Source organism: Pleurodeles waltl, chromosome 10, assembly GCF_031143425.1.
Source record: "Pleurodeles waltl isolate 20211129_DDA chromosome 10, aPleWal1.hap1.20221129, whole genome shotgun sequence".
Classification (NCBI taxonomy): domain Eukaryota; kingdom Metazoa; phylum Chordata; class Amphibia; order Caudata; family Salamandridae; genus Pleurodeles; species Pleurodeles waltl.
The window spans coordinates 750254593-750267330 of record NC_090449.1 but is presented as its reverse complement, the minus strand read 5'-3'; positions in this window follow the sequence as shown (position 1 = coordinate 750267330).

Below are 12738 nucleotides of genomic sequence, written 5' to 3'. Positions count from 1 at the left end.
ATTTAAAAGAGGAGCAAGTGGTTCAGAGACTACAGGAGATATTTTTAGAGCTTTCATTCCATCAGTGGGTGTGATCTTGAATGATATCAAGATAAGGAAGTCATCAACGATTGTAGATAAGATGTCAACTGTTTTTTCAGGTGCAATTCTCCTAATGGATACCGAACTGGTTGCGGCAAGGTCAATGACCTTCAGAGTCCCCTTGCGTTAGACATTATTTTAGCAAAAGAGGGCAGAGTCTGCAGTGTTTTGAAATCACAGCACTGCTGCACTTATGTCCTGAATAACAGCAAGGAGATAAGAAGATACTCATCTAATCTGACAAGTTTGAGAAATTACTTAAATTACCTAACAGAGACAAACGTCTGGGAGACAGTAGGTAGAGGATTCTCTAAGGTAGGATCTTGGTTTGGAAACCTAGTGGTTTTGTGACAATGATCCTGAAATCTTTATTGAATGTGACAGTGTTCATAATTTATCTAAACAGAGGAGGAAAGAACTGGAAATGGAAAATATAAGAAACTGGAATTATCAGACGAAGAAGAGACTTGACAATTATTGCAAACCTAGATCTATGCGTTATCAAACCACAAGTTCTTGACTTGTCTCATTGTAAATAAGAATAGTTATTTTTGTGATGGCATAGATTGCCATCAGAGGAGGGACTAAGATAGATCATGTTTTGTTAATAAATTAGTGGCATAGAGGTTAGCATGTGGTGATTAATTAACCTATATTTTAAAGCCTCAAAGAGAAAATAACACAAAGTTACCCTCTGGCTCATCGGAAACCCATGATTTCCTGATCAATAAGGTTATTTACTGGCTACGTGCTCAGCGCAATTGTCTTTCAGTCATCCGTGCTGACATCCTCGACGTGGGCAGACATAGTCAACATGGTTCAAACTTTAATTTCATCTCTATTTGTTTTGCAGATAGGCTTCTGGTGGCTAAACTTATGGATTTTGAATCATGTATTAGCTATTTTAGGGATTTGAGAGGGGTTGGCATTAGAATTGTACCACACGCACCAGCTGCCGGTCCATCTTTACCCCTAGATGGCTTAGGTTCTATTCAAAAGTGTGTTCTAGCCCCAGTAGCAAAATCCTCCCATATACCATCAGCAATTGATTGACTACATACTGACCCACATCTAACAGTGTCCCCGGAGATCAAACAGGGAGTACTCGATAAGGATACACATTGTTGGGAGTCTCAGTGTCCTGGGTCCAGATATGAGCTAATTTGTTCAGAATTATCTATTGTGTCCTGGAATTTAGCAGGGCTTAACAGGAAGTTGGGTGACCTTGAATGGGTCAACTATGTTAATAATCAGGATATTTGTCTTTTTCAGGACACCTAGGATGAGGAACAAGTATATATAGACACGTTTTTATCATATTGTATTGAGACTGAACCAGCAGAGAGGGGGTTAGGTTGTGAAAAAGGGGGTCTAATGGTGTTGTTAAACAAGAGATTACAGTGCGTCCATTCTGTGTTAAATATTGACTAACCCGGTTTAATGGAAGTACAACTCACTTTTGATCGAGATTTTAAGATTATTCTAATTAATCACTCTAATTAATGTTTATGCTCGGTCTGTCCCACGGGGAATAAAGTCTCATACTTTGATGCAGTTGTCTGAATTCATGGATACCTTACACCCTTTGAAAAATTTAGTGATTGCTGGAGATATGAAATGTACCTTCGAATCTTCCTGCTTAAATAGTGGTTTAATAGATGAAGAAGACGAACTCTGGGGTATTCCACAATTAATGGATAAACAACTATGTATTCGTTCCTGTGCTTCTTCCCAGCTGATATCTCTATGTCTCAGACATAGGGCTTGCAACGGCCGAACTCCCTCTGATTTGGGGATCACATCGATTTTTAAACGTGGTTTGTCCACCAGTGTAATTGATTATATCTTAGTGGATGTCAGGTTATGGCCTTTCCTAAAAGATATGAAGGTGGACCCACGTTATGAGAGTGATCACAATATCTTGCTTCTCACTACGTATAGTGATATATTCAAGAGATCACAGAATGACCAGCGCACTGTGGTTCCAACACCACTGCTGGATAATAGTTATTTTCGGGTTTGCTGGCCTAAAGTGATGTCTAATCCCTCCTTGATAAAAGGGATCTATCTGTTGTCTGTTGATGTAATGGCTGTATATGAGAAGCATGAATTCAATGATATCCCTATCCTTAGCATTCATGGAGATTTAATGAAGAAACTCCAGACTTTTTTTCATAAAAAGACCAGTATCAAATATTCTGACTGTAATTCTAAAACCAATGTGTGGTTCAAAATTAGCTCTAAAAACAGTTATTGCGACACGTTCTCGGGCGGCAATTCAATCAGCTAGACATACCTATAATAAGACCGTAATGCAAGCCAAGAAAAGCTGGGAAGACTCAGGTTGGCATAACATGCTTAATGCAATTGAAATCAATGACAACGTAACTTTCTGGAAGTTACTGTCTAATAGACAAAGAGGGGGCAAGAGCACCACGAGCAACTATATTCAACCTGAGAGCTGGGTGAGTCACTTCTCTAAACTTTATGCCCTACCTAGTAATTTTCCAACTCATGAAGGCTTCTCCCCGCTGACGGCCAGAATGAATTTTTCTCTGGCTAACCTAGGACCAGAATGTTTTACATGTGAAGATCCAATTTTTTTTTTACCATGGATGAGACTGTAGCAGCAATCAATTCCCTAAAGTCTGCCAAAGCACCAGGACCGGACAAGATTCCGGGGGACTTATATAAATCTGAACTAATAGTATAGTCCTGGTATATAAATATGATCTTGAACAAAATTACAGACCTATTAGCCTTTTTGACAATCTTCAAAAAACTTTTGCCAAACAGCTTTTGGGAAGGTTATTAAGTTGGGTTCAAGATCATCAGGTGCTATCCCCCCTACAGGCGGGTTTTCGCCCAAAAACTAATACGGTAGACCAGGTTTTCAGGCTGATGCTTCTATATTGGAAATACATAGTTCTTGCTAAGCAACATTTATATGTTGTTTTTGTGGACCTTCGATCCGCCTTTGATAGGGTCCCTAGAGAAGAACTATGGGAAGTGTTGTATAGGATGGGTACTCCTAATAGCATAATTCTTCTATTACAGCGGTTACATGAGAATACATATGCCCAGGTGAGATGGGGCAATCAGGGAGAATTAACAGAAGATATCCCTATCAAGAGGGGGGTTCGCCAAGGATGTGTTCTGGCAACAACCCTATTTACGTTGTTTATAAATGAGGTGGTACAAGTATTGTCTACTTGTCAGAACGATGCCCCCTCTTTAAACTCGCAGAAAATTCCTATTTTACTGTTTGCAAACGACTCCTTACTTATTTCTAAGACCCCTATGGGTCTTCAAATTATTGTTGATAGGTTTAAATCATATTGTGCAGACTTTGGCTTGGAATTGAATGTTAGCAAAACTAAACTAATGGTGTTTAGTCCAGGACCAACTAGGAAATGCACTATTATTCTAGATGGGACTCCTTTAAGTAAGGTAAGTTCAATAGACTTCCTGGGAGTGAGGATTTCAAATAATCTACAATGGGAGGACCAGATCAGTAAAAGTGCGGCACTTCTTCAGCATAGGGCGGGCGCCATTTTGCGTTTTTACAAAAGCTCCGTAACAAAAGAAGTATTTCTGGCCATTAAGATCTATTTGGCCAAGGCTCTGGACACGGCCGTCTATGGTACAGAGGTGTGGGCGGTTTACAATGGCAATAGATTGTCTATGGGTGAAAATAATTTTGCTAGGGCTTTACTTGCGTGCCCTCTTAGCACACCCTTAATCCAGGTTTATTTGAATCTCGGTTTCAATCGTGTTGCTTCATAGCCCTGAGACCCTTGCTTTTCTCGGTAAGGATTTGGACCACCTCTGAGCTTATTGTATATAGGGACTCTCTTCTTGACCTTTTGAGAAGACCGAAGGTAGTATCCATCCCATGGTTCAGGCATGTGTGTAGGAAAGTACCATCTTGCCTGGCATGTTACCCCCATATTTCACTGTATGTATGTTGTTTTAGTGGATGTGTCATTGGGACCCTGCCAGCCAGGGCCCCAGTGCTCATAAGTGTGCCCTGTATGTGTTCCCTGTGTGATGACTAACTGTCTCACTGAGGGTCTGCTAACCAGAACCTCAGTGGTTATGCTCTCTCTGCTTTCCAAATTTTCACTAACAGGCTAGTGACCAATTTCACCAATTCACATTGGCATACTGGAACACCCTTATAATTCCCTAGTATATGGTACTGAGGTACCCAGGGTATTGGGGTTCCAGGAGATCCCTATGGGTTGCAGCATTTCTTTTGCCACCCATAGGGAGCTCTGACAATTCTTACACAGGCCTGCCACTGCACTTAAGTAACTTATAAGTCACCTATATGTCTAACCTTCACCTGGTGAAGGTTTGGTGCTAAGTTATTTAGTGTGTGGGCACCCTGGCACTAGCCAAGGTGCCCCCACATCATTCAGGGCAAATTCCCCGGACTTTCTGAGTTCTGGGACACCATTTCACGTGTGCACTATACATAGGTCACTACCTATGTATAGCGTCACAATGGTAACTCCGAACATGGCCATGTAACATGTCTAAGATCATGGAATTGTCACCCCAATGCCATTCTGGCATTCGGGAGACAATTCCATGATCCACTGAGTCTCTAACACAGACCCGGGTACTGCCAAACTACCTTTCCCGGGGTTTCCCTGCAGCTGCAGCTGCTGCCAACCCTTCAGACAGGTTTCTGCCCTCCGGGGTCCAGCCAGGCCTGGCCCAGGAAGGCAGAAGAAAGGACTTCCTCAGAGAGAGGGTGTTACACCCTCTCCCTTTGGAAAAATGTGTCAGGGCTGGGAGGAGTAGCCCAGACCTCTGCCATCTTGGATTCAGAGGTGTGCTGGCACACTGGACTGCTCTGAGTGGCCAAGGCCAGCAGGTGATGTCAGAGACTCCTTCTGATAGGCTCTTACCTGTGTTACTAGTCTATCCTCCTTCTTAGGTAGCCAAACCTCCTTTTCTGGCTATTTAGGGTCTCTGCTTTGGGGAATTCTTCAGATACCGAATGCAAGAGCTCACCAGAGTTCCTCTGCATCTCTCTCTTCACCTTCTGCCAAAGGATCGACCGCTGACTGCTCAGGACGCCTGCAAAACCGCAACAAAGTAGCAAAGACGACTACTGCAACCTTGTATCGCTGATCCTGCCGCCTTCTCAACTGTTTCCTGGTGGTGCATGCTCTGGGGGTAGCCTGCCTCCTTTCTGCACCAGGAGCTCTGAAGAAATCTCCAGTGGGACGACGGAATCTTCCCCCTGCAACCCCAGGCAACAAAAGACTGCATCACCGGTCCTCGGGGTCCCCTCTCAGCACGACGAGCGTGGTCCCTGGAACTCAGCAACTCTGTCCAAGTGACTCCCACAGTCCAGTGACTCTTCAGTCTAAGTTTGGTGGAGGTAAGTCCTTGCCTCCCCACGCTATACTGCATTGCTGGGTACCGCATGATTTGCAGCTGCTCCGGCTCCTGTGCACTCTTTCAGGATTTCCTTTGTGCACAGCCAAGCCTGGGTCCCCGACACTCTAACCTGCAGTGCACAACCTTCTGAGTTGTCCTCCGGCGTCCTGGGACTCCCTTTTCTGACTTCGGGTGGACTCCGTTTCACTCCTCTTCCAAGTGCCTGTTCCGGTACTCCTGCGGGTGCTGCCTGCTTCTGTGAGGGCTCCCTGACTTGCTGGGTGCCCCCTATGTCTCCTCATCCAAGTGGCGATATCTAGGGTCCCTCCTGGGCCACAGAAGCATCCAAAAACCCTAACTGCAACCCTTGCAGCTAGCAAGGCTTGTTTGCAGTCTTTCTGTGTGGGAATACCTCTGCAAGCTTCTTCACGATGTGGGACATCCATCCTCCAAAGGGGAAGTTTCTAGCCCTCTTCGTTCTTGCAGAATCCACAGCTTCTACCATCCAGTGGCAGCTTCTTTGCACCCTCAGTTGGCATTTCCTGGGCATCTGCCCACTCTCGACATTGTCGCGACTCTTGAACTTGGTCCCCTTGTTTCACAGGAACTCAGGTCCAGAAATCCACTTTGGTTGCTTTGCTGGTGTTGGTCTTCCTTGCAGAAACCCCCTATCACGACTTCTGTGCTCTCTGGGGGTTATAGGTGCACTTTACACTTACTTTTCAGGGTCTTGGGGTGGGCTATTTTTCTAACCCTCACTGTTTTGTTACAGCCCCAGCGACCCTCGACAAGCTCACATAGGTTTGGGGTCCATTCGTGGTTCGCATTCCACTTTTGGAGTATATGGTTTGTGTTGCCCCTATACCTATGTGCTCCTATTGCAATCTACTGTAACTTTACATTGCTTGCATTACTTCCTTTTGCTATTACTGCATATTTTTGGTATTGTGTACATATATCTTGTGTGTATTTGGCATCCTCATACTGAGGGTACTCACTGAGATACTTTTAGCATATTGTCATAAACATAAAGTACCTTTATTTTAATATATCTGTGTATTGTGTTTTCTTATGATATTGTGCATATGACACCAGTGGTATAGTAGGAGCTTTGCATGTCTCCTAGTTCAGCCTAAGCTGCTCTGCTATAGCTACCTTCTATCAGCCTAAGCTGCTAGAAACACCTCTTCTACACTAATAAGGGATAACTGGACCTGGTACAGAGTGTAAGTACCCCTTGGTATCCACTACAAGCCAGGCCAGCCTCCTACAATGTGTCAAAATGGTTTCATATTTTGGGGCTTGGAAGCTATTGGGAAAATCCACAGAATATAGGGAGAAATCATAAATCCATTTTGAAAGCTGATTATTGGTCTTTTGTAAAAAATAATCTTCTCTCTTGTACATCACACGGTCGGTTGACTGATCAATTTCTTGTTTTCAAGTGGTACCCCCAATTCGACCCATATTGTAGATCTCATACCTGATACACTGGGGAAGAGTTTGTATGCTCGTTTCCGTTTTGGATGTCTGCCATTGTTATCCTTAACAAGCAAATGGGGATTGTCCTTAACATCTGACCAATGTCCTGTCTGTTGTAATTGTACTGAATCTGTTGAACATTTTATGTTCTTTTGTCCGGCGTACTCCATTCCTCGGCGTAAGTGGATTTGCACAACTTGCTGGAATAAGGGCAAAAGACAATGTCATACTGCTTTAAGGATTTTTAAAAATGATACTTCAACTATTTTAATCACTAACTCACCACCCTGATAGACAACCTTGCCACCCTCGGGCTCAGACAGCTTGTCACAACACCAACTCACTCTGCTGTCCACACGCTGGACCCTGTCTTCTCCGCAAGCTCCCACGTCACCTTCAGCCACACTACTGAACTCCCCTGGACCGACTACTGCTGCATCCACTTCACCTTTCGGAAACGCACCTCGCACCACCACACCCAACAGATCCCTCGCCACAGCTGGAGCAAAGTCAGCAAAGACCAGCTGACAACTAGCCTCGCTCGAAACCCGGTCGCCGAACCCACCAACCCCAACCTCACAGCCTGCAACCTCAGGCACTGGATCGACGACTGCGCCAACACCCTCGCCCCGCTCAGGGAACCCTCTAACAGAGGCGCCGACCAGAGAGCCAGCTGGTTCACCCCAGACCTCCAAGCCTCCAAGCAAACCTGCTGGACCCTGGAGAAGAAATGCCTCTGCGAACAGACACCGAACAGCCATGCAGCCTTCAAGAACACCATCCGCAAACACCATCACCTCATCAGATCTGCCAAAAGGACCTCCTTCAAAGACTGCCTTGACAACAATGCACACAACAGCAAGGAGCTCTTCAACATCGTGAAGGAACTCTCCAACCCCCAACTCCAAAACCAACGACATCCCACTGTCACAAGACCTGTGTGACTCCCTCGCCACCTTCTTCCACAAGATCATTGACATCCATGAGAGCTTCAACAACTAGACCACCCTGACAACCACTGACACCTCAGACTCTACCCCCACCCTTCGACTACGACCTCCTGCTCGCTTGGGCCAATGTGAATGTAAACGACACTATCAAAACCATGAGCACTATCCTCTCTGGCTCTCCATCAGACCCATGCCCACACCACATCTTCAAGAAAGCCAGCGCCAGCATCACACCCCACCTCTGCAAAATCATCAACATCTCATTCGAGACCGCAACTTTCCCAGAGAGCTAAAAGCGCGCCGAGGTCAATGCCCTACTCAAGAAACCCAAGGCGGACCCGTGAGACCCCAAGAATTTCCGACCCATCTCCCTGCTCCCTTCCCCGGCTAACGTCCTCAAGAAGATTGTCAACAGACAACTGACCCACTACCTCAAAGAGAACAACATCCTGGACCTATCCCAGTCCGCAGCAACCACAGTACCGAAAATGCCCTCATCGCTGCCACCGATAACATCAGGGCCCTGTTTGACAATGGTGAAACCATGGTCCTCATCCTCCCGGACCTCTCTGCCACATTCGACACCGTCTGCCACCGCACCCTATGCGCACGCCTCCACAATGCAGGGGTCTGGGATAAAGCTCTGGATTGGACCACCTCCTTCCTCTCCGGCAGAACCCAGAGTGTACACCTCCCCCCATTCTGATCCGAAGCCTCCAAGATCATCTGCGGCGTACCCCAAGGATCATCCCTAAACCCAACACTATTCAACGTCTACATGGCCCCACTCGCCCACGTCGTTCGACTGCACGACCTCAACATCATCTCCTACGCTGACGACACCCAACTGATCCTCTCCCTCACCAAGGACACCCTCACCACCAAATCCCACCTCTACGAAGGAATGAAGACCTTCGCCAAATGGATGAAGAACAGCAGACTGAATCTGAACTCGGATAAGACGGAGGTCCTCATCCTCGGCGCCAACCCCTCAGCCTGGGATTACTCCTGGTGACCGACCGCACTGGGAGCAGCTCCGACACCCACCGACCACGCAACCTGGGCGTCATCCTCGACCCAACACTCTTCATGACCAAGCAAGTCAACGCCGTCTACCTCCTCCTGCTTCAACATTCTCCATATGCTCCGCAAGATCTGCAGATGGATCCCCACAGAAACAAGAAGAACAGTCACCCAGGCCCTCGTCAGCAGCAGACTTGACTACGGAAACGCCCTCTACGCAGGAGCTCCAGTCAAACTCCTCAAACAACTGCAACGTATACAAAACGCCTCTGCACGCCTGATCCTCGACGTACCCCGCCGCAGCCACATCGCTCCCCACCTGAGAGACCTACACTGGCTCCCCGTCAACAAAAGGATAACCTTCAAGCTCCTCACCCACACACACAAGGCACTCCACAACACCGGTCCAGCCCACCTCAACAGACGACTCACCTTCTACACCCCAAACCGCCAGCTCCGCTCAGCTGACCTCGCCTCCGTCCCTCGCATCCAAAGAGCGACCACCAGAGGCAGACCAAAGACCTGCTGACATTCAGCAGGCTTCTCAAAACCTGTCTGTTCTAGCAGTAGCAGCACCCGCCTTCCTCTCAGCACCTTGAGACCCTCACAGGTATGTAGCGCGCTCTACAAGTGTACTTATTGATTGATTGATTCATTCATTGGTGGCCTGCCACACTAAGAACCGCACCAACAACCACTGACCACCCATGCAACCTGGGATTTATCCTGGACTCCTCACTATCTATGACCCAGCAAGTCAACGCCATCTCCTCCTCCTGTTTCAACACCCTCTGCATGCTTCGGAAGATCTACAAATGGATCCCTACTGAAACCAGAAGAACAGTCACACAAGCCTTTGTAAGCAGCAAACTGGACTACGGCAATGGCCTTTATGCAGAAACCACGGCCAAACTCCAGAAAATACTGCAACGCATCCAGAACACATCCAGAACGCCTCTACACGCCTCATCCTGGACATCCCCTGCCACTGCCACTTCACAGCCCACCTGAGAGACCTGAATTGGCTCCTGTCAACAAGAGAATCACCTTCAAACTCCTCACCCATGCTCACAAGGCACTGCTCAACACCGGACTAGAATACCTCAACAGACGGCTCTCCTTCTACACCCCGACCCGACAGCTTCACTCCGCCGACCTTGCCCTCGCCACAGTCCCACACACCTGCAGAACAACCACGGACGGCCGATCATTCTCACACCTCGCCGACAAGACATAGAACACTCTTCCCACCCCCCTGCGTCAGACCAAGGACCTCCTTACCTTCAGGAGACTTCTCAAGACTTGGCTGTTTGAGCAGTAGCAGCCCCCCCCCAGTGCCTTGAGACCCTCACGGGTGAGTAGTGCCCTTTACAAATTCCCTGATTGACTTGTACCAATAACCCCCTCTTCTCAAAGCCCAGCCCTCATTCAGAGCAACCTGACATACCAAAAGGCCCCCCCACATTGCTGAACACCCCAGCGTCCCATTGCAACCAAGTGCTATAGGCACTCACCTAATTATCCGTCCCCTACCTGTTCGTCCTTGATCTTAACATTACTAGCCTCAATATACAAGGCCTAAATAACCCAACTAAATGTGCTTCAGTCCTTTCCCTACTAGAGAGCTCTGGGAGTGACAAATGTCTGTTGCAGGAGACCCACCTACTCCCCAAAGACACTCCCAGAATACTCTCCCGGTGGTTCCCACACCAGTGCTGGTCCTCTGGTTAGTCGAAATGGGGAGGGGGGTGGCCATCCTACTTTCCAACAAATTTAAGGGTGAGTCACTTTCAAAAATTGCTGAAATCAAGGGTAGAATGCTGGCCCATCGGTTTCATGTCAGATCCTTCCATTTCACCCTTCCCAGCATATATGCCCCAAAGAGCACCAGGAACACTTAATCATGGAAGCTGTGGGAGAAACAACGAGACACAAACATACGAGACACAAACATTCTCAGTGGGGGGGTGGCACTTAGTGATGGATAACAACCTGGACAGGTCAGGACAACGATTTGACCCATCTAGTGCCTTCATGGCCCCAGGACTACAACAGCTGGCGGATTGTGGACTTACAGACATATGGCAAGAGGCCCACCCGCATACACGGTCAGCAGCCCGGAAAACATATGCACATATCGATTATTTCTAGCTTCTCCTGCCTTCTGCACACTAGTTTGAGACACTTCTATCCCCCAATAACAATATCTGATCACACATCGTTAACTTTAGAGACATACATAGAACACACCCACTACAAACCTTCTCATTGGCGACTATGAGACAGTTTACTATAAACTATGTCCTCTGTCAATTATCTTAGTTGTACACTTCTAGAATACCAATCCAAAACGACAATGGGTATACCTCGCCCTCAACCCTCCAGGAGGCATTGAAGGCAGTTGTCAGGGGGAACGTGATTGCGCTCTCAGCAACTGAGATTAAACTTCGAAGAGAGAAAAGACTGCAGTTGAAGCAAACAGTTCTAGAAATAAAGGCTATCCGTAAATGCATGGGTGCCCCTAGAGTGAGGAGGGAGTTGGAGAAAGCGCGTGCTCAGCTTAAACGTCTGGATCTAGACAGGACTGAATACGGCATGGCTAGATTATTAAATCCTCGTATCTAAACAGGGTCCCTGAGCTAGATACAGAGAGTAACACACAGGGAAGCAATACTATGAGTATAACGTAGTTTACTCTCCATTAACATAGCAAACATAGGAATGGAAATCTTAAATTCAAATATACAACATACAATATATTTCAATTTAGATATTTATTATAGCTAATTAAACATTCAGTTCGCACATAATATAATCAACATAGAATCAACCAAAAAAATATAATACAACCCCCTACCCTAAATGAAACATACATATATGAAAACATAAATAACATACCAGTAAATACGCAAAAATAAACAAATAACACAGAACCAACAAAATCACAAAATAGTATACATACAAATTTACAACCGCCTCATACATGAGAGGATATTTAAACCGCACAATAAAGTTACTGCTTTGATGCTACAATTATGCGTTGTAGTTTGGATTGTATAAATTTCAACATAATAACAGCCAATTCTAGGTTATAATTTCCTGATTCAAATTCTCGTGTTACAGGCCTGATGGTAGCCAATCCTGGTCAGGGCTTCAAATTTGCCAATTTCAAACACTTCATGCCAATGTTCAAGACATGCCAATTTACAAGCCGACGCGTGTTTCGGTGAGTGAAGAAAAATATAAATACACCTTCATCAGGACTTTATGATTCAGTATAATTGGAATACATACATCTTGTAATCTGCCTATCAAAGAAACATCAAAATTATTCATTACAATTCTTTGCATAGGGGGAAGGCTCGAATCATGTCAGATTTGCAACCAGACCAACTCAAGTGACTTAATTAAGAAAAAACACTGATAAAGTGCCCAAGATCAAAATCTATAAAAACCAATGCTTAATAAGGGTAAATAAATCTAAAGATCCAAGGAAAGCACCATTAGTGTCCAGCAAAATACTAGATAAAGTGCAGAAATAGAATCACATATAGCCTAAAAGTGTTGGATTACCACCAAGAGAATCTAGTCAAGAATAGTAAAAGACTAGTTTGTTTATATTAAAATAAGATAAAATACCTGTGATTATTATGGTACCCTATATGACGCACCTCTTGAGGACTTCCCTGACTACTTAGACAACCTAGCTGGTTTTACTCTCACTTTCTTCTGACCGACTCCAATACATGCAGATACACCATTGGGTCACACAACCGGGAGTCCTTCCACATGCACAGTGCCCTCT